General features: G+C 47.2%; 2 protein-coding genes across 8 annotated transcripts in view; one reads left to right on the top strand and one right to left on the bottom strand.

The window, feature by feature from the left end:
- Positions 1-16365, bottom strand: part of DDX27 (DEAD-box helicase 27) — a 52569-nt gene extending 36204 nt beyond the window's left edge. Inside the window, exon 1 of the mRNA XM_054467463.2 lies at positions 16087-16365. The gene's annotated coding sequence lies outside the window, so the exon portion shown is untranslated. The remainder of the gene's footprint in view (positions 1-16086) is intronic.
- Positions 16366-16545: 180 nt separating this feature from the next.
- STAU1 (staufen double-stranded RNA binding protein 1) overlaps positions 16546-20912 on the top strand; it is a 74768-nt gene continuing 70401 nt past the window's right edge. The window contains exon 1 of one of the 7 annotated variants that reach the window (XM_054467462.2): positions 16546-16838. The gene's annotated coding sequence lies outside the window, so the exon portion shown is untranslated. The remainder of the gene's footprint in view (positions 16839-20912) is intronic. The other 6 variants (XM_063659326.1, XM_054467461.2, XM_063659328.1 and 3 more) reach the window with 6 other exon arrangements.

Here is a 20912-nt window from a genome sequence, read left to right as displayed (position 1 = left end):
CGGCCTCCCAAAGCCATTGCTTTCTTAGTGACTCTCAGGCAATACAGTTTCCTTGTGCCAGGCATGGTGGCTCACGCCTGTAATCCCAGCACTTTGAGAGGCCAAGGCAGGCAGATCACTTGAGGTCAGGAATTCAAGACCAGCCTGGCCAACATGGTGAAACCCCATCTCTACTAAAAATACAAAAAAAAAAAATAGGCCACGTGCAGTGGCTCACACGTGTAATCCTAGCACTTTGGGTCACCGAGGCGGGCAGATCACCAGGTCAAGAGATCGAGACCATCCTGGACAACATGGTGAAACCCCGTCTCTACTAAAAATACAAAAATTAGCTGGGCTTGGTGGCACATGCCTGTAGTCCCAGCTACTTGGAAGGCTGAGGCAGGAGAATCACTTGAACCCGGGAAGCAGAGGTTGCAGTGAGCTGAGATGGCGCCACTGCACTCCAGCCTGGAGACAGAGTGAGACTCCATCTCAAAACAAACAAACAAACAAAAAATTAGCTGGGTGTGGTGGTGTGCACCTGTAATCCCAGCTACTCGGGAGGCTGAGGTGGGAGAATCACTTGAACCCAGGAGGCAGCGGTTACAGTGAGCCGAGATCATGCCACCGCACTCCAGCCTGGGTGACAGAGCGAGACTCCATCTCAAAATAAATAAAATAAAATTATCTTGGTCACTTACAACCCCCAAACAGTCTCGGTTCAGTAATGTAAAAGTGCATTTGGAGCCGGGCGTGGTGGCTCACGCCTATAATCCCAGCACTCTGGGAGGCCAAGACGGGTGGCTCACGAGGTCAGATGTTTGAGACCAGCCTGGCCAACATAGTGAAACCCTGTCTCTACTAAAAATACAAAAAATTACCCAGGTGGGCGCCTGTAATGCCAGCTACTCGGAAGGGTGAGGCAGGAGAATTGCTTGAGCCTGGGAGGCGGAGGTTGCAGTGAGCCGAGATCACATCACTGCTCTCCAACCCAGGCAACAGTGCGAGACTCCGTCTCAAAAACAAACCAACCAAACAAAAAAAATTCAAAATTCATTTAAATTTAATTAAATTCCCTTCTTCCACTTCAGCCTGCTTGGACTGGCCACATGAAGACAGAAAAAGAGGCCTGCCTGGAGGACTTCTCTATTTCTTCCACCCAAGCCTTCCACTAACCCTGCTCCACTCACAAGTCAGCCCCTGGCTCCTCCAGGACAGAAGGGGGCAGTGGAGGCGAGAGAAAAGTGGCATGGTGGACACTCTGACTTGGCAGGTGCTTATAAGGGACTACTCCTATCCCAGGGAACTTTTGACTTCTTTTTTTTTTTTTTTTTTGCTGAGGCTGCAGCGAGCTATGATTACACCTAGGCTGGAATGCAGGGGCGTAATCATAGCTCGCTGCAGCCTCAAATTCTTGGGCTCAAGTGGTCCTCCCACCTCAGCCTCCTAAGTAGCTGGGACTACAGGTGCATGCACCACCGTGCCTAGCTAATTTTTAAAAAATTATTTTTTTGGCCAGGCGCAGTGGCTCACGCCTGTAATCCCAGCACTTTGGGAGGCCAAGGTGGGTGGATCACAAGGTCAGAAAATCAAGACTATCCTGGCCAACATGGTGAAACCCCGTCTCTACTAAAAATACAAAAATTAGCTGGGTGTGGTGATGCACGCCTGTAATCCCAGCTACTTGGGAGGCTGAGGCAGGAGAATCGCTAGAACCCGGGAGGTGAAGATTTCAGTGAGCTGAGATCATGCCACTGCACTCCAGCCTGGTGACAGAGCCAGTCTCTGTCTCAAAAAAAAAAAAAAATATATATATATATATAATTTCATTTAAAATATTTATTATTTTTTTAAAAATAGAGGCAGGGTCTTGCTATGTTGGCCAGGCACGGTGGCTCATGCCTATAATCTCAGTACTTTGGGCGGATCACTTGAGCCCAGGAGGTTGAGGCTACAGTAAACCATGACCATGCCACTGCACTCCAGTCTGGGTGACAGAGCGAGACCCTGTCTCAAAAAAAAAAGGAAGATGGCTGGGTGCGGTGGCCCAGGATCACACCACTGCACTCCAGCCTGGGCGACAGAGCAAGACTCTGCCTCAAAAAAAAAAAAAAAAAAAAAAACAGAAGGAAGATGCCAAGAGGAAGAGTTGAGTGGACATTGTTTTCATGATAAGCTTCTTAAAATTATTTGATTCTCTAAACTATGCACACACATTACTTTGATTAAAAAAATTAATTTTGGCTGGGTGCGGTGGCTCACGCCTGTAATCCCAGCACTTTGGGAGGCCAAGGCGGGTGGATCACTTGAGGTCAAGAGTTCCAGACCAGCCTAGCCAATATGGTGAAACCCCATACACACAAAAAATACAAAAAAAAAAAAAAATCAGCTGGGCGTGGTGGCAAGCGCCTGTAGTCCCAGCTACTTGGGAGGCTGAGGCACAAGAATCACTTGAACCCAGGAGGCAGAGATTACAGTGAGCTGAGATCATGCCACTGCACTCCAGCCTGGGTGACAGAGCTAGACTCGGTCTCAAAAAAAAAAAAGGAAAAAAGAAAAGAAAATTAGCCGGGCACGGTAGCTCGTGCCTGTAATCCCAGCACTTTGGGAGGCCGAGGTGGTCAGATCACCTGAGGTCAGGAGTTCGAGACCAGCTTGACCAACATGGAGAAATCTCGTCTCCACTAAAAATACAAAATTAGCTGGGTGTGGTGGTACATGCCTGTATTCCCAGCTACTCGTGAGGCTGAGGCAGGAGAATCGCTTGAACCCGGGAGGCGGAGCTTGTGATGAGCCGAGCCTGTGCGCCATTGCACTCCAGCCTGGGTAACAAGAGCAAAACTCCGTCTCAAAAAAAAAAAAGAAAATTAATTTTGGCCGGGTATGGTGGCTCACGCCTGTAATCCCAGCACTTTGGGAGGCCGAGGTGGGTGGATCACGAGGTCAGGAGATCCAGACCATCCTGGCCAACAGGGTAAAACCCCATCTCCACTAAAAATACAAAAATTAGCTGGGCGTGGTGGCATGTGCCTGTGATCCTTGCTACTCAGGAGGCTGAAGCAGGAGAATCACTTGAACCCGGAAGGCAGAGGTTGCAGTTCAGTGAGTCAAGATGGCGTCACTGCACTCCAGTCTGGCGACAGAGCTAGGCTCCATCTCAAAAAAAAAAAAAAGAAAATTAATTTTTAAAACTGTCATAAAGCAGGCCGGGCACGGTGGCTCATGCCTGTAATCCCAGCACTTTGGGAGGCCGAGGCGGGCAGATCACGAGGTCAGAAGTTCGAGACCAGCCTGACCAACATGGTGAAACCCCGTCTCTACTAAAAATGCAAAAATTAGCTGGGCATGGAGGCGCGTGCCTGTAATCCCAGCTACTCGGGAGGATGGGGCAGGAGAATCTCTTGAACCTGGGAGGCGGAGGTTGCAGTGAGCCGAGATCGCACCACTGCACTCCAGCCTGGGCCACAGGGCAAGACTCCGTCTCAAAAAAAAAAAAAAAAAAAACTGTCACAAAGCATAGAAACTATCTAGAGACCAGGCAATATGTGGATATAACAAGAGCACTTGTGTGCATAATGAGAAGTAACTTGCACAAGGCCACCAAAAGCTATTTTGCATAACCAAAACGCTCTCCATCATTAGGAAGAGAATGACTCCCTTTAGCCTTCTGCCTCCAGTATAATATGAAAATACGTTTTAAATTTATATAGCACGGGATTTGCTTTTCCCATTGGGTTACTTAGTATTAAATTTGAGAAATAACCAGGTCAGCTAAGCCAACAGGGGCTATCTTGTTGACCTAAAATGAACTCATGATCACTGCTTCTCTCCTCAATTACCCTCAAGCCCATAATATTTCTGTACAAAATCTTGTGAATTTTTTTTATGACAGTGGGTGGAGAAAAAGACCAGGAGTGGGCCAGGCACAGTGGCTCACACCTGTAATCCCAACACTTTGGGAGGCTGAGGCAGGTGGATCACCTGAGGTCAGGAGTTTGAGACCAGCCTGGCCAAAATGGCGAAACCCTGTCTCTACTAAAAATACAAAAAATTAGCCAGGCATGGTGGCGGGTGCCTGTAATCCCAGCTACTCGAGAGGCTGAGGCAGGAGAATGGCTTAAACCTGGGAGGCAGAGGTTGCAGTGAACTGAGATTGCACCACTGCACTCCAGCCTGGGTGGCAGAGTGAGACTCCATCTCAAAAGAAAAAAAAAAAATATATATATATATATATATATATATATAAAATGTAAAATCCACCAATTGCATGAGGAGATATACAAGAATGTTGACAGCAGCAATGTTTACTATAGCAACAAAGGACACCAACCTAAGTGACCCTCAGAACAAGCCTGGGTGAATATAAAATAACATATCCATTTGTTGGAATACTGTACAGCACTGAAAATGAAAAAATAGAACTATGCATGTAAATATAGGTGAACCATTCAGAATGTAATGTTGAAGGGTAAAACGCAAGTCATAGAAGAATTCAAATAACATGATGCCATTTACATAAAATTTTAAAGTACACAATAAAAAATACAAAAAATAGGGTGTGGTGGTGCGGGCCTGTGGCCCCAGCTACTCGGGAGGCTGAGGTGGGAGGATTGCTTGAGCCTGGGATTGGGAGGTTTCAGTGAGCAGAGATCATGCCACCACACTCCAGCTTGGGTGACAGAGTGACAGAGTGAGACTCTAAAAAAAAAAAAAGTAAATACACAAAACAATATTGTTTTAGAAAACCTTCATTTGCAGTACTCTGTAAGTATAAAAAAAGTGTAAGTATTATAGAAATAATAAACACCAATTATTAAATGAATGGATAAATATACCTTTTAAAACTACTACCCCCTGGCCAGGCGAGGAGGCCCTTGCTTGTTATCCCAGCACTTGGGAGGCCAAGGCGGCGGATCACGAGGTCAGGATTTCGAGACCAGTCTGGCCAACATGGTAAAACCCCATCTCTACTAAAAATGCAAAAGTTAGCCAGGCGTGGTGGCGCACGCCTGTAATCCCAGCTACTCAGGAAGCTGAAGCAGGGGATTTGCTTGAACCAGGGAGGTGGAGGTTGCAGTGAGCTGAGATTGTGCCATTGCATTCCATCCTGGGCAACAGAGCAAGACTCCGTCTCAAAAAAATAAATAAAATAAAAATATATAGCATTTTATTTGTGAATAATTATTGCATATGTAATTCTATATGCAAATTTAAAAGAATACTAAAAGGTATTTCAATGAAAGGGCTCTTTCTTCTCTTATCCGCAAGATTTCCTCTCGAATCGTCACCTTAAAATCCAGAGAAGCTATGTTCATTACAAAGCATATATGTATGTTCTGGACCTGTCACAAATATTCTGGCTTTTTTTATTGATCATCCTGGTTAGAAACTTATCAATTTTATTGATTTTCCCTCCTCAAAGAGATCGCTTTTGGTTTCACAGATTTTCTCTATTGTTCTTGGTTCGCTGCAACCTCTGCCTCCCTGGGTCAAGCGATCTTCCTGCTTTAGCCTCCTTAATAGCTGGGACTAAAGGCATGCACCACCACACCTGGGTAAGTTTTGTATTTTTGGTAGAGATGGGGTTTCACCATGTTGGCCAGGTTGATCTCAAACTCCTGACCTCAGGTGATCTGCCGGCCTTGGGCTCCTAAAGTATTGGGATTACAGGTGTGAGCCACCATGCCCGCCCCTCATTGATATGTACTCTTGTCTTTTATTATTTATTTTCTTACACTTACTTTGGGTTTAATTTGATCTTATTCTAATTTCTCTTTCCTTTTTTCTTTTTTTGAGACAGAGCATCCCTCTGTCATCCAGGCTGGAGTGCAGTGGCGTGATCTCAGCTCACTGCAAGCTCCACCTCCTGGGTTCAAGCAATTCTCATGCCTCAGCCTCCCAAGTAGCTGGGGCTACAGGCAGGCATACCACCTTGCTGGCTAATGTTTGTATTTTTAGTAGAGACAGGATTTCACCATGTTGGCCAGGCTGGTCTCAAACTCCTGGCCTCAAGCAATCCACCCACCTCAGCCTCCCAAAAGTGCTGGGACTACAGGTGTTGAGCCACGGAGCCTGGCCTCCTTCTTCTCCTTCTTTTTTTTTTGTAGAGACAGGGTTTCCCTATGTTGTTGAGGCTGGCCTTGAATTACTGAGCTGAGCTAAAGCAATCTTCCTGCCTCAGCCTCCCAAAGTGCTAGAAATACAGGTGCAAGCCACTACTTTCAGCCTATTGTATTATTTATTTATTTATTTATTTTTTAATTTTTTGAGATGGAGTCTTGCTCTGTCACCCAGGCTGGAGTGCAGTGGTGCGATCTTGGCTCACTGCAACTTCCACCTCCCGGGTTCAAGCAAGTCTCCTGCCTCAGCCTCCCCAGTAGCTGGGATTACAGGTGTGCGCCACCAAGTCCGGCTAATTTTTATGTTTTTTTAGTGGAGACCGAGTTTTACCATGTTGGCCAGGCTGGTCTCGAACTCCTGACCTCAAGAGATCTGCCCAGCTCGGCCTCCTAAAGTGCTGGGATTACAATGTGAGCCATCACGCCCAGTGTCCCAGCCTATTCTAGTTGATTCTTTCTTTCTTTCTTTTTTTTTTTTTTTGAGATGGAGTCTCGCTCTGTCGCCCAGGCTGCAGTGCAGTGGCACGATGTCGGCTCACTGCAAGCTCTGCCTCCTGGGTTAACGCCATTCTCCTGCCTCAGCCTCCTGAGTAGCTGGGACTACAGGTGCCCGCCACCATGCCCTGCTAATTTTTTGTATTTTTAGTAGAGATGGGGTTTCACCGTGTTAGCCAGGATGGTCTCGATCTCCTGGCCTCGTGATCTGCCCACCTCAGCCTCCCAAAGTGCTGGGATTACAGGCGTGAACCACCGCGCCGGGCCTCTAGTTTCTTAAGGTAGAAAATTAGATTACTGATTTGAGGCATTTCTTATTTTCTAATACAAACATTTAATGCTACAACTTTCCCTCTAAGTATTTCTTTAGCTGCATCCCCATATTTCTGACATGTAATTTTGTCTTCATTCAGTTCACAATATTTTAATATTCCGCCCTCCCCTTTTTTTTTTTTTTTTTTTTTTTTTGAGACAGAGTCTTGCCCTGTCGCTCAGGCTGGAGTGCAGTGGTGTGATCTTGACTCACCGCAACCTCTGCATCCGGGATTCAAGTGATTCTACTGCGTCAGCCTCCTGAGTAGCTGGAATTACAGGTGCCTGCCACCACGCCCGGCTAATTTTTATATTTTTAGTAGAGATGGTGTTTCGCCATATTGGCCAGAGTGGTCTTGAACTCCTGATCTCAGGTGATCCTCCCACCTCAGCCCCACAAGGTGCTGGGATTACAAGCATTAGCCACCATGCCCAGGCCAATATTCCCCATTTTTGTGAGAGACAAATTTACCAACTAGAGTACAGTGTCAATGTGCAGTTCTTTTGGCTTTTGCCTTAGCCAGTCAAAACACATTTTCCAAAGTTAATTAAGTCAGTGACTTTTTTTCTCCCTTCCTCATCAATGACATTAGTTTGTCACAGTTTTCATTCCATCCTCGTATCCTCAGACATCCTTGTTGATTCTTAAATATTTGTGTACAATAAAGGTTACTGCATAAGGGTTTTGAAATATTCAGTCATATATCTACCATTTTAGTAGCATAGAGAACAGTTCCATCAAATTCCTTTCCCTTCCCCAGCCCTTGACAACCACTGATCTCACTGATCTGTTTTCTTTTCTTTTCTTCTTCTTCTTTTTTTTTTTTTTTTGAGACTAGGTCTTACTCTGTGCCCAGGCTGAAGTGCAGAGTGCAGTGGCATGATCACGGCTCACTGTGGCTTCAATCCCCTAGGCTTAAGTGATCCTCCTGCCTCAGCCTCCTGAGCAGCTGAGACTACAGGCGTGCACCACCATACCTGGCTACTTTTTGTGAGTTTTTTTGGTAGAGACGGCATCTCACTATATTGCCCAGGCTGGTCTCAAACTCCTGGGCTCAGGTGATCCTCCCTCCTGGGCTTCCCAAAGTGCCACTGCACCCAAAGTGCCACTGCACTGGGCCTGATGTATTTGCTGTCCCTGTAATTTTACCTTTTCCAGAATGTCATAGAAATGGAAGCAAACAATATGGGGGCTTTTGGGTCTAATTTTTTTCCACCTAGAGAGATGCAATTAGAGCTTATCCATGTTGTTTCATGGACACAGCTCCTGTTTTTTTTTTGTTTTTTTTTTTTTTTTTGAGATGGAGTCTTGCTCTGTCGCCCAGGCTGGAGTGCAGTGGTGTGATCTTGGCTCACTGCAAGCTCCGCCTCCCAGGTTCATGCCATTCTCCTGCCTCAGCCTCCCAAGTAGCTGGGACTACAGGTGCCCGCCACCATGCCCAGCTAATTTTTTTTTTTGTATTTTTAGTAGAGATGGTGTTTCACCGTGTTAGCCAGGATGGTCCCGATCTCCTGAACTTGTGATCCGCCCGCCTCGGCCTCCCAAAGTGCTGGATTACAGGCGTGAGCTGCCACACCTGGCCTCATGTTGCTATTTCTTTTCTTTTTTTTCTTTCTTTTTCTTTTTTTTTTTTTTTTTTGAGATGGAGTCTCGCTGTCGCCCAGGCTGGAGTGCAGTGGCGCGATCTCAGTTCACTGCAGGCTCCGCCCCCCGGGGTTCACGCCATTCTCCAGCCTCAGCCTCCCGAGTAGCTGGGACTACAGGCGCCTGCCACCAAGCCCGGCTAATTTTTTGTATTTTTAGTAGAGACGGGGTTTCACTGTATTAGCCAGGATGGTCTCGATCTCCTGACCTCGTGATCCGCCCGCCTCGGCCTCCCAAAGTGTTGGGATTAAAGGCGTCAGCCACCGCGCCCGGCCTCTTTTTTTCTCCCTTTCTTTCTTTCTTTTTTTTTTTTTTTTAGATGGAGTCTTGCTTTGTCCCCCAGGCTGGAGTGCAGTGGTGTGATCTCGGCTCACTGCAACCTCCGCCTCCTTGGGTTCAGGCTATTCTCCTGACCTCAAGTGATCCACCCGCCTCGGCCTCCCAAAGTGCCAGGACTACAGGCATGAGCCAGCGGCCCAGCCATTACGTTGTTGTTTCTTTGGTTTTTTTTTTTCCTCTTTTCTTTTCTTTTTTTTTTTGAGAGGGAGTTTCACTCTTGTTGCCCAGGCTGGAGTGCAATGGCGCTATCTCTGCTCACTGCAACCTCCGCCTCCTGGGTCCAAGCGATTCTCCTGCCTCAGCCTCCCAAGTAGCTGGGATTACAGGCACGCGCCACCACGCCTGGCTAATTTTGTATTTTTAGTAGAGATGGGGTTTTTCCATGTTGGTCAGGCTGGTATCAAACTCCCAGCCTCGGGTGATCTGCCCACCTTGGGCTCCCAAAGTGTTGGGATTATAGGCGTGAGCCACCGCGCCCAGCCTACATTGTTATTTCTAAGAACCACTTGTTTTTCCTTTCCCATGAACTGTTGCTATCTTTTTTTTGAGACGGAGTCTTGCTCTGTCGCCCAGGCTGGAGTGCAGTGGCACGATCTCGGCTCACTGCAAGCTCCGCCTCCCGGGTTCACGCCATTCTCTTGCCTCAGCCTCCCGAGCAGCTGGGACTACAGGCACCTGCCACCACACCCGGCTAATTTTTTTGTATTTTTAGTAGAGACGGGGTTTCACCGTGTTAGCCCGGATGGTCTCAATCTCTTGACTTCGTGATCCGCCTGCCTCGGCCTCCCAAAGTGCTGGGATTACAGGCGTGAGCCACCGCGCCTGGCCTGTTGCTATCTTTTAATCATTTTTCATTGGGTTGTTAATCATTCTGTTATTCAAAGTAATTCCTTACATGTCATGAAATTTGTGAAATCATCCTCTCTGAGATGCAAATTTTTTCCAGTTTATCATTTGTCTTTGTATTGCCTCTTATCACATTTTTTATTTTCCTGAGTCAATGAATTGATCTTTTCCTTTAAGGATTCCGAAATTTTGTGTTATAGTTAAAAGAGTCTTCTCCACTTCAGAGTGATACAAACATTCTTGCAGGAATTCTTCTGGTACTTTTATGGTTTCCCGTTTTTTTTTTTTTTTTTTTCACTTTGACACAGGGTTTCACTGTTGCCCAGGCTGGAGTGCAGTGGTGAGATCATAGCTCATTACAAGCTGACAGGGTGGCTATGCCTGTAATTCCAACACTTTGGGAGGCTGAGGTGGGCAGATCACTTGAGGTCAAGAGTTGGAGACCAGCCTGGCCAACAGAGTGAAACCCCATCTCTGCTGAAAATGCAAAAATAAGCCAGGTGTAGTGGTGTGCGCCTGTAATCCCAGCTACTTGGGCTGCTGAGGCACAAGGAATTGCTTGAACCCAGGAGGTGGAGGTTGCAGTGAGTTGAGATCGTGACACTGCACTGCAGTCTGGGTGACAGAGCGAGACTCTGTCTCAAAATAATAATAGTAATAATAATAATTTTAAAAGATCATAGTTCTCTGCAGCCTCGAACTCCTGGGCTCAAGCAATCCTCCTGCCTTGGCCTCCCACAGTGCTGGGATTATAGACATGGGTGACCATGCCTGGCCAATTTCCTTTCTTTTTTCTTTCTTTTTTTTTTGAGACAGAGTTTCGCTCTTGTTGCCCTGGCTGGAGTGCAATGGCACGATCTCGGCTCACTGCAACCTCTGTCTCCCAGGTTCAAGTGATTCTCCTGCCTCAGCCTCCTGAGTAGCTGGGATTACAGGCGTGCGCCACCGTGCCCAGCTAATTTTGTATTTTTAGTAGAGACGGGGTTTCTGCATGTTTCTCAGGCTGGTCTCCAAGTCCCAACCTCAGGTGATCTGCCCGCCTTGGCCTCCCAAAGTGCTGGGATTACAGGTGGGAGCCACCGTGCCCAGCCCAGTTTCCTTTCTTCTATTTAAATATTTGATCAATTTGGTATGTTCCCTGGTATGTAATATGAAGTACACATTTAATTCCCCCTGCCCCAGAAGCTACCTTGTTGTCTCAAAGCATTTATAAAATGAAATCTATCTTTTCCTCACCAATTTGAAATACCACTTTTTCTTTTTCTCTTTTTTCTGAGATGGAGTCTCTGTTGCCCACAGTGGAGTGCATTGTCGCGATCTGGGCTCACTGCAAGCTCTGCCTGCCTGGTTCACGCCATTCTCCTGCCTCAGCCTCCTGAGTAGCTGGGACTACAGCCACCCGCCACCACGCCTGGCTAAGTTTTTGGATTTTTTAGTAGAGACGTTGTTTCACCGTGTTAGCCAGGATGGTCTTGATCTCCTGACTTTGTGATCCGCCTGCCTTGGACTCCCAAAGTGCTGGGATTACAGGGCATGAGCCACCGCGCCCGGCCCCTTTTTTTTGAGACGGATTCTTGCTCTGTTGCCAGGCCTAGGCTGGAGTTGCAGTGGTATGATCTTGGCTCAGTGCAACCTCCACCTCCCGCGTTCAAGCAATTCTCCTGCCTCAACCTCCTGAGTAGCTGGGACTACAGGTGGGCACCATCACGCCCAGCTACTTTTTGTATTTTTAGTAGAGATGGGGTTTCACCATGTTTGCCAGGATGGTCTCTATCTCTTGACCTTGTGATCCCCTGGAATTAGCCTCCCAAAGTGCTCGGATTACAGGTGTGAGCTACCAGCCCGGCCTTTTTTTTTTTTTTTTTTTAGAGACAGAGTCTTGCTCTGCTGTCCAGGCTGCAGTGCAGTGGTGTGATCTCGGCTCACTGCAACCTCCACTTCCTGGGTTCAAGCGATTCTTGTGCCTCAACCTCCCCAGTAGCTGGGATTACAGGCGCCTGCCACCATGCCCAGCTAATTTTTCTATTTTTAGTAACGACGGGATTTCACTATGTTGGCCTGGCTGATCTTGAACTCCTGACCTCAAGTGATCCACCCACCTTGGCCTCCCAAAGTGCTGGGATTACAGGCGTGAGTCACCGCGCCCAGCCTTGAAATACCACTTTTACTGAGTATTAAATTCATACATGTGTTTGTGTCTATCTGGAAATTTCTATTGATTGTGGAACTAATCAGGCACTAGCATCTAACTATTTTAATTGGTAATGCTTTATAGCATGTTTGCTATTTGGTCAGGAGTTTTCAGAAAGTTCTTGGTTATTTTTCGTATTAATTTTTCCAGAAGACTTTAGACATGGCTCATAGAGATCCAAAACAAAATCCTGTTTGTTATTTTTCTTGGGATCTCATTCAATGTCTTTTTAAATTTTAACGTATTTTTTGAGTCAGGGTCTCACTCTAAGCCTGGAGTGCAGTGGTGCAATCACAGCTCACCGCAGCCTCAACCTCCTGGGCTCATGCGATTCTCCCACTTCAGCCTCCCAAGTAGCTGGGGCCACAGGCACATGCCACCACACCCGGCTAATTATTTTTGTACTTTTTTTGTAGAGTTGGGATTTTGCCACGTTGGCCAGGCTGTCCTTCAATGTCTTGATCAACTGATATCTTAATGATCTGGATGGAACCTTCCTAGCCAATACCATAGCCTGTATTTCTCTTTGTTCAAGTCTTTTTCTGTATTCTTTTGCAGAATTAAACATTTTTTCTTCACACAGATTGTGCATATGTCTTGTAAAGTTTATTTCTAGGTATTTTTATTTTTCCACTGCTTTGTAAATGGGATCTTCCATTATATCTTTTTTCTCTTTTTTTTTTTTTTTTTTGAGATGGAGTCCCACTCTGTTGCCCAGGCTGGAGTGCAGTGACTCGATCTCAGCTCACTGCAGGCTCTGCCTCCTGGGTTCACGCCATTCTCCTGCCTCAGCCTCCCAAGTAGCTGGGACTACAGGTGCCCGCCACCACACCCAGCTAATTTTTTGTATTTTTAGTAGAGACGGGGTTTCACCATGTTAGCCAGGATGGTCTCGATCTCCTGACCTCATGATCCGCCCTCCTTGGCCTCCCAAAGTGCTGGGATTACAGGCGTGAACCACCGTGCCCAGCCTCGTTTTGTTTTTTGAGATGGAGTCTCGCTCTCTTGCCTAGGTTGGAGTACAGTGGCGTGATCTCAGCTCACTGAAACCTCTGCCTCCCAGGTTCAAGTGATTCTCCTGCCTTTCATGCCCGAGTAGCTGGGACTAAAGTTGCATACCACCACGCCTGGCTAACTTCTGTATGTTTAGTAGCGATGGGGGTTTCACTCTGTTGGCCAGGCTGGTCTCGAACTCCTGACCTCAAGAGATCTGCCCGCCTTGGCCTCCCAAAGTGCTGGGATTACAGGCGTGAGCCACTGCGCCCAGCCCCATTATATTTTTATGTCTTCTGACTGTTGCTCTTAGATTCTGATATATCCCTAGGAGTGCAGGCTACCTCAAATAAGCTTGGGAATTACTTATTTAGGCCAGCAAGTAGTTCTCAACCTTGTTCTCCTGTGCTACACATACCACAGGTGACCCTGACATACACCAATCAGCTCTACAGGTGTTCCCTGTTTCTTAGGGACTTTCGCAGAGATAAGCAAGGCTGTAATTTTTCAGCAGTCTATGGAAATTTATCATGTACCTATTGTGTCCCCGGCACTGTATTAGGGGCCAGGGACCATCATGACTACTAAGACAGGCTGAGTCTCTGCTGTCATGGAAGTTGATCACTTAGTTCTAGCCTAATAGATATACTCAACAGATAATTAAAAATTATAAGGGTGCAAAGTTCTACTAAGAGGCTATGAGAGTGGAACAGAGATAATTCATCAGAGGCTAACATTCACACTTGTAATCCCAGCACCTTGGGAGGCTGAGGCGGGTGGATCACCTGAGGTCAGGAGTTCAAGACCAGCCTGGCCAACATGGCAAAGCCCCGTCTGTACTAAAAACACAAAAATTACAGGGCATGATGGCACGTGCCTGTAGTCTCAGCTACTCGGGAGGCTGAGGCAGGAGAATTGCTTGAGCCCGGGAGGTGGAGGTTGCATTGAGCCGAGATCACGCTACTGCACTCTAGCCTGGGTGACTGAGTGAGACTCTGTCTCAAAAAAAATAATAATAATTAAAAATAAAAATCAATGTCTCACAGGGCTTTTATGAGCTTTGCATCAGAAAGCCGAGATCACGCCATTGCACTTCAGCTTGGGCAACAGAGTTAGACTCTGTCTCAAAAAAAAAAAAAAAAAAAAAAAAAAAAATTCAACATCTCACAGGGCTTTTATGAGTTTTGCATGTTCCCATTCCTTAGTACAAATGCATATAATTTATCTTGTGAGAAGGAACACACAGAATTTATCGTAACATACTTAATGCTCACAGTTTCTTGTGAACCAAGAACACACAGCTTCCATCTTTTTATCAAGATAAAGAAAAATAATTCCTTAATTACTTAGCAAGAGTCAAGAGGTCTTCAGGACCTTGGAAGAGAACTTGACTGATAGTTCCTAGGTACAAACAGAAGAAAACAAATCTAGGTGACCTACTCCTGGTCAGGTACGGTGGCCCACACCTGGAATAATCCCCCCAGTACTTTGGAAGATCGAGGCAAGAGGATTGCTTTAGCCTAGAAGTTTGAGACCAGCCTGGTCAACTTAGTAACTTAGTAAGACCCTGGGCAACTTAGTAAAACTCTGTCACTATAAAAAATTAAAAAATTAGCCGGGAGTGCTGGCGCATGCCTGTGGTCTCAGCTACTCAGGAGGCTGAGGTAGGAGGATTTCTTGAGCTCAGGAGGTTGAGGCTGCAGTTAGCTGTGCTCATGCCACTGCGCTCTAGTTAGGTGACAGAGCGAGACTCTGTCTCAAGGAAAAAAAAAAGATGTGGAAGGAGGGAAGAGGGAAGAAAATTGAGACTGGAAGTCATAGACCCACCACTTTTGTCCCTATGGGTGATAGCAAAATCACCTTTGACGAGATTGTCTGATTGTGTGCAGGTTTGGGTTTAGGGAGACCTCTCTGCATCTGCTCGTTTACCCAGGGAGGTATGGGATCCACACTGCTTGGAAGTTAGAAAGAAAAGAAAGATCACTTTTAGCAGAGGGCTGGACAATATCTGAATGTTGCTTACTACTGTCTTGGATGGGCACTAAAGGAACGGTGAAAGTCCTTTGACTATTTTTGGTGTTCTGAAATTCAGTGTCATTGCACTTCACAAGAAGCAATGTAAGGAGGCCTTGTCTAGAGAAAATTGTCCTCCCAGGTTTGGGTAAGGCTCCAAAGCCTTGTTTGGAGGGGCGCTTCAGACACAGCAGCTCATATTTTGAATTTATATTCCCTTGGCAAGAGAGATTGAGCAATTGTTAGATTGAGAGATATTTAAGAGAGAGAGAATTATTTTTAAATACTGGGGAAGCAGTCCCAGAGTGAGCAGGAGAGAGAAGTTCTGTGCACCTGCAGTTCCTTCACTCATTCAGTTTCCTGGACCTCTCACAACGCGAGCATAATTTTCACTGAGTGTGATCTCAGAAGTTCAAGATTCTTTTTTTTTTTGAGACAGAGTCTCACTGTTGCCCAGGTTGGAGTGCAATGGCGTGATCTCGGCTCACTGCAACCTCCGTCTCCCGGGTTCAAGAGATTCTCCTGCCTCAGCCTCCCAAGTTGCTGTGATTACAGGCGCCCACCACTGCACCCGGCTAGTAGAGACGGGGTTTCACCATGTTAGTCAGGCTGGTCTCGAACTCCTGACCTCAGGTGATCCGCCCACCTCGGCCTCCAAAGTGCTGGGATTACAGGTGTGAGCCACCAAGCCTGGCCGATTCTTTACTGGCCACCCTACCTCCAACCTCGCATACAATACGGCTGCTAAAAACCACTTAGTTTATCTAGATCTGGGTGAAATAAATAGTAATCCGGCACTTCTTTTTTTATTTTTATTTTTGAGACCAGTATCGCTCTGTCGCCAAGGCTGAAGTGCAGTGGCGCGATCTCGGCTCACTGCAATCTCCGCCTCCCGGGTTCAAGCGATTCTCCTGCCTCAGCCTCCCGAGTAGCTGTTTAACTACAGGCGCCCGCCACCACGCCCGGCTATTTTCAGTAGAGACTGGGTTTCACCGTGGTAGCCAGGATGGTCTCCATCTCTTGACCTAGTGATCCGCCCGCCTCGGCGTCCTCAAGCGCTGGGATTACAGGCGTGAGCCACCGCGCCCGGGCCATTGTCTTTTATCTCACTATAAAATTTTCTAATTTTATTTATTGTGTATTTTACTCACACAAGAATGTAAGCTCCACGAGGGCAGGGATTTTTGTCTGTTCACCACTACATTCTTGGCTGTTGGAGCAACGCCTTGCATACGGCAAGCATTTAATGAACATTTACAGATGGAGGAAGAAACAACTGCAGGAAGGAGAGAAAGCAGGGCCAGAGGCAGGACAAGAGGAAGGAGCGAGAGAAGGAAGGAAAAAAGGAAGTGGAGGAGGAAAGAAGGTAGGCTGGGTTCTCCCAGACCCGCTTCGAGTCCAGCAGGCAGCGCGAAACTCCCACCAGAACTACAACTCCCGGCAGGCCCCGGGGCCCAGGGCGGGCCGCGGCGGCCCAGGCGGGACAGGGCGCCCCTCCCGCTGGGCTCCCGGCGTGCCTTGCGAGCGCAGGCTCCGCCGCAGCGCCAGCCGGTACTTGTGGTTCGGACCGTGGGTGGGGGTGGGGCCGGGGCCGGGGCCGGGCCTGGAGGCGGGCGGGGGCCGGGGGCGGGCGCCTGCCCCTCCCCCGTCACTTCCTGCCGGGCTGCGGGCGCCGGAGCGGCTCTTCAGGGTTTGCGCCGGCGGCCGCCGCGTCTCTCTCGGCTGCCGCTTCCTTTGACCGCCGCCCCCCCCCCCGGCCCGGCGGCGCCCGCCTCCTCCACTGCCACTCCGCCTCTTCCCTCTCTTCGTCCCTTCTTCCTCTCCCTTTTTCCTTCCTCCTTCCCCTCCTCGCCGCCACCGCCCAGGACCGCCGGCCGGGGGACGAGCTCGGGGCAGCAGCCAGGTGAGGGCGGCCGGGCCGGGCCTGGCCTGGCCGGGCCCTCGCGGGCGCCGCCGCGGTGGGGAGGTGGGCGGCGGGTGGGGCCTAGGCCTCGGCGAGCCCGCGCGCCCCTCCGCCTTCCCCCGGGCCTCTCTCTAGCCCGCGGGGCCTTCCCGGAGGAGGCGGGTCCTTTTGCGTCCTCCCGCCTCAGGGCGCCTTGAGGCCTGGCCCCGGGCGCCCCCATCCCCTCCAGCCCTCGCCGGTGCCACAAACAGGTGCCGGGGCCGCCTTTCCTCGTCCTGCATGGCGCGCGCGGGGATGCCGAAGTTATTCCCGGGGCTGGGGCGCGGGGAGGGGGGCGTCCCCGCTTCAGGTCCCCGAGGGCTGGAGCCTCTCAATGTCGCCGGCCCAGGTCTGTAGCTTAGTGGTTAAGAGCACGGCCCAGGTGTCCAAAACGGGTGCCAAACCCGGCTCTGCCCAATTAGGCAAGACACTTAAAAACTCTTTGTGTCTTGGTTGGAAGAGGGGCTGCTAATACCGTCCCTGCCTCTTAAGGCTGTTAGGGTTCAGTGAAATGGGGCGTGTAAAGCGCTTATCAGAGTGCCAGACCCACAGCGTGTCCCAATAAACCGTCTGCATAATTTATTAGCGTGATATGAAGGTATAATTTAATGGGCAGAGTGGATAGAAGTTGACTTACCTATCCGTTTGGGTTTCTTAGAGGCTACAGCGTTCCGCGTGCCCGTGTCCAGAGCCAGGGCATTGTTTTGAGTTGTTAACATCTGAAAGGGGCGTACGCTTAATTGAGACACTGTAGTTGACAGTCTGTAAACGATGGATGCTATTTCTTTCCATCTACGCTTAGGCAACCGCAGGATATTCACCATCTCCCGCAGGATGAGCAACCTGTCCATTTCCCCCCGCCCCGCCATCATCCAGCTTCTTGTTGTCATTCCATTTCTGGGAAAGTTGCTGGCAGAAGCTTCCCTTGAGTTGAGCAAACCTATCTGGAGCACTTGCTGTGTGTCGGGCTCTGAAGGGGGGTGTACGGAGATGGAAAAATTTGTCTTGTCTTGCTCTACACCTCGATAAGTTTTTTTTCACGGAAGCTTTGCTTATATTCCCCCCTCCCTGTTGGCTGACTTTCCTTTTAAGCGCTTGCCCCGCCTCCGTGTTGCAGTATTGCTTGTGTGGAAGTTTTCTTCTGTTCGCGAAGATACGTGCTTCAGTTTGTTCTGCCACTGTTCTTCGGCTGTGTGGAAGTTTTTAAGGTCACACTTCTCTTCTGCTTGTAGCTTTCATTGTTAAGAGCGTGGTGGAGTTAAATCAGGTTCCCGGTTGATTTTGGCCTTTCAGGAATCTGTGCTTAACAAATGTAAATTACATTGCTACTTGTTGAGGTAAAAACTAAAAATACAGTTGGAGTGTAGAGGGAGCAGTTTCGGTTATCCTGGTGACAGGTGGGATTTTTAGAACAGCAACTTTATTAAAACATACTGGGTTTTTAAAAATTCTGTACTTAGTTTTATAGGTGTACTCTAAGGAAATGCAACTTATGGGTGTTCAATTTTATATGAGTAAGGAGTGTGTGTTTACCTGAGTGATCCTCCTGTATCTTAGGATTGTTTTAGGCATTAAATTTCCTTAGTGAACTGAAACTATTTTGATTTATACCCATCTCTTAACACACATGCGGCAAAGTGGCCTCCTTGTTTTTGACATTTTCCTAGAATTTTCTGACAGTCTTACCATTGTTTCTAATTTAAAATGTTTGTTTGAATTTTTTTTTTTTTTTGAGAGTCTCACGCTGTCACCCAGGCTGGAGTGCAGTGGCGCGATTTCGGCTCATTTCAACCTCTGCCACCCTGGTTCAAGCGATACTCCTGTCTCAGCCTCCCGAGTAGCTGGGATTACAGACGCCCGCCACCGCGCCGTGTTAATTTTTGTGGTTTTCGTAGAGACGGGGTTTTGCCATGTTGGCCAGACTGGTCTCGAACTCCTAACCTCGTGATCCACCCTCCTAGGCCTCCATAAGCAGGTTAGGTGCGGTGGCTCACACCTGTAATCCCAGCACTTTTGGGAGGCCGAGGCGGATGGATCACGAGGTCAGGAGATGGAGACTATCTCTTGAGCCGGGTGTGGTGGCGGGCGCCTGTAGTCCCAGCTACTCCTGAGGCTGAGGCAGGAGAATCGCTTGAACCCGGGAGGTGGAGGTTGCCTGGGCTACAGAGAGAGACTGTCTCCAAAAAAAAAAAAAACAAAAACAAAAAAACACATAAGCAAACAACTATACAAGCAGTATAAAGCATGTCTAATACTGCCATATCACAATGGCATATTGCAATAGGGAAATGGTATTTTAAATACCATTTTTAAAAACTTTTTATTCTGGAAAACATGCGAAACTCGAATAGTATGGAGAACCCCATGTGTTAGTCACTCACTTAGCTTTGACAATTATTAACTCATAGCCAAGGTCGGTTTTGTTTCATGTTGTATCCCCCCACACAAATTAGATTATTTTGAAACAAATCTTAAACATTGTGTCACAACATTAGCGATTTTGACTTTTACCAGATTGCCCCAGATTAATGTCACAAAATTTACTTTTAGTAGAATAATAGTTCTCATTTTTGTTTGTTGGGCTTCCCTTCTCTGTTTTTACATGATTTCTGTACAGCAGAAAAGAAGAAAATTAACTCTTAATCCAATGCCTTCAGCTCCTCAAAATCAAAATACAACCTTGCTGCTTTATTGTGTACAAAAGCAAAAATTCTTGAGCTATTAATGACTATAATTGAAAAGCAAACAAATACAGATTTCCTCAGTCCTGTTTTGGCAGAGACCTGCCTTTTAACCCACTTTAATAGAGATAACTTTGTGTCAAAGTTAAACTATAGTTAATAATTCATAATGAAAACTTAAAAAGTTTCTTTACAGTAGTTGTGTAAAGATACTGCTGTTACCTTAAGTTAAGAATTAAGCAAAAGATAATCTTCTATCATAGAATTGTTTTCCAAAGAGCCCCCATCTGCTCTATTTCCAAATAACAAATTTAGCAGATATGAATGAAACCTTAATTTTTGTGAATAGTTTGAAATCACAGCTTAAGTGTTCACGTTTTTCTTTCTTGTGTCTAAAAGATCTCTCTTAAAATGGAAGTTGACAGGAATATTATAAATATTATAAATGTCTTTGTTGCATAACTTTCAAATTTCTAGTCGTGAATAGTTTTCAGCTTTTAGGTCTGTTATTTGAGTTTTGTAGGTTTACTTTTGAGCTTGATCAGGCACAATGGAAATGTTACATGTTATGTTTTAGTTATGACTACCTGGAAGATGGGGAAAGATACACCTCTTAAAATTGATTTAGGAAAGAAACACCAATTTAGTATTGGGGAAAAGGACACAACACATTTTTAAAAATGTGTAGTGTTTCCCATTAAGCTTAACGTAAAACTTTTAAACATTGAGAATTGTTACCGTAAATATAGTTTCTTGAGAATAAGTTGCTCTCTTTTATGTTTCAGCCAGAAAGCCCATGTATATACAGATTACAGCAGGTCCTTGAATAATGTTGTTTCAAGATAATGTTGATGAGAAAAAAACTGTCTGTGGAGTTTACACGTTCTCCCTATCCCTGCGTGGGTTTTCTCTGGGTACTCTTGATTTCCTCCCACATCCCAAAGCTGTGCACGTGAGGTTCACTGGAGTGTGGAGCAGTGTGTGTATGTGTGAGTGCTTTCTGCAGTGGATGTCCTGTCCAGGGCTGGTTCCGGCCTTGCACCCTGAGCTGCTGAGATAGGCTCCAGCCACCCCAACCCTGAACTGGAATAAGTGGTAAAATTTTTTTTTTTTTTTTTGAGATGGAGTTTCGCTCTTGTCGCCCAGGCTGCAGTGCAATGGTGCAATCTCGGCTTACTGCAACCCCACGCCTGTAATCCCAGCACTTTTGGAGGGCGAGGCGGGCAGATCACCTGAGATCAGGAGTTGGAGACCAGCCTGGCCACCATGATGAAACCCTGTCTCTACTAAAAATACAAAAAATTAGCCGGGCTTGGTGGTGGGCACCTATAATCCCAGCTACTCAGGAGGCTGA

Source organism: Pongo pygmaeus, chromosome 21, assembly GCF_028885625.2.
Source record: "Pongo pygmaeus isolate AG05252 chromosome 21, NHGRI_mPonPyg2-v2.0_pri, whole genome shotgun sequence".
In the NCBI taxonomy this organism is placed as follows: domain Eukaryota; kingdom Metazoa; phylum Chordata; class Mammalia; order Primates; family Hominidae; genus Pongo; species Pongo pygmaeus.
This window is presented reverse-complemented; position numbering and strand designations above follow the sequence as displayed.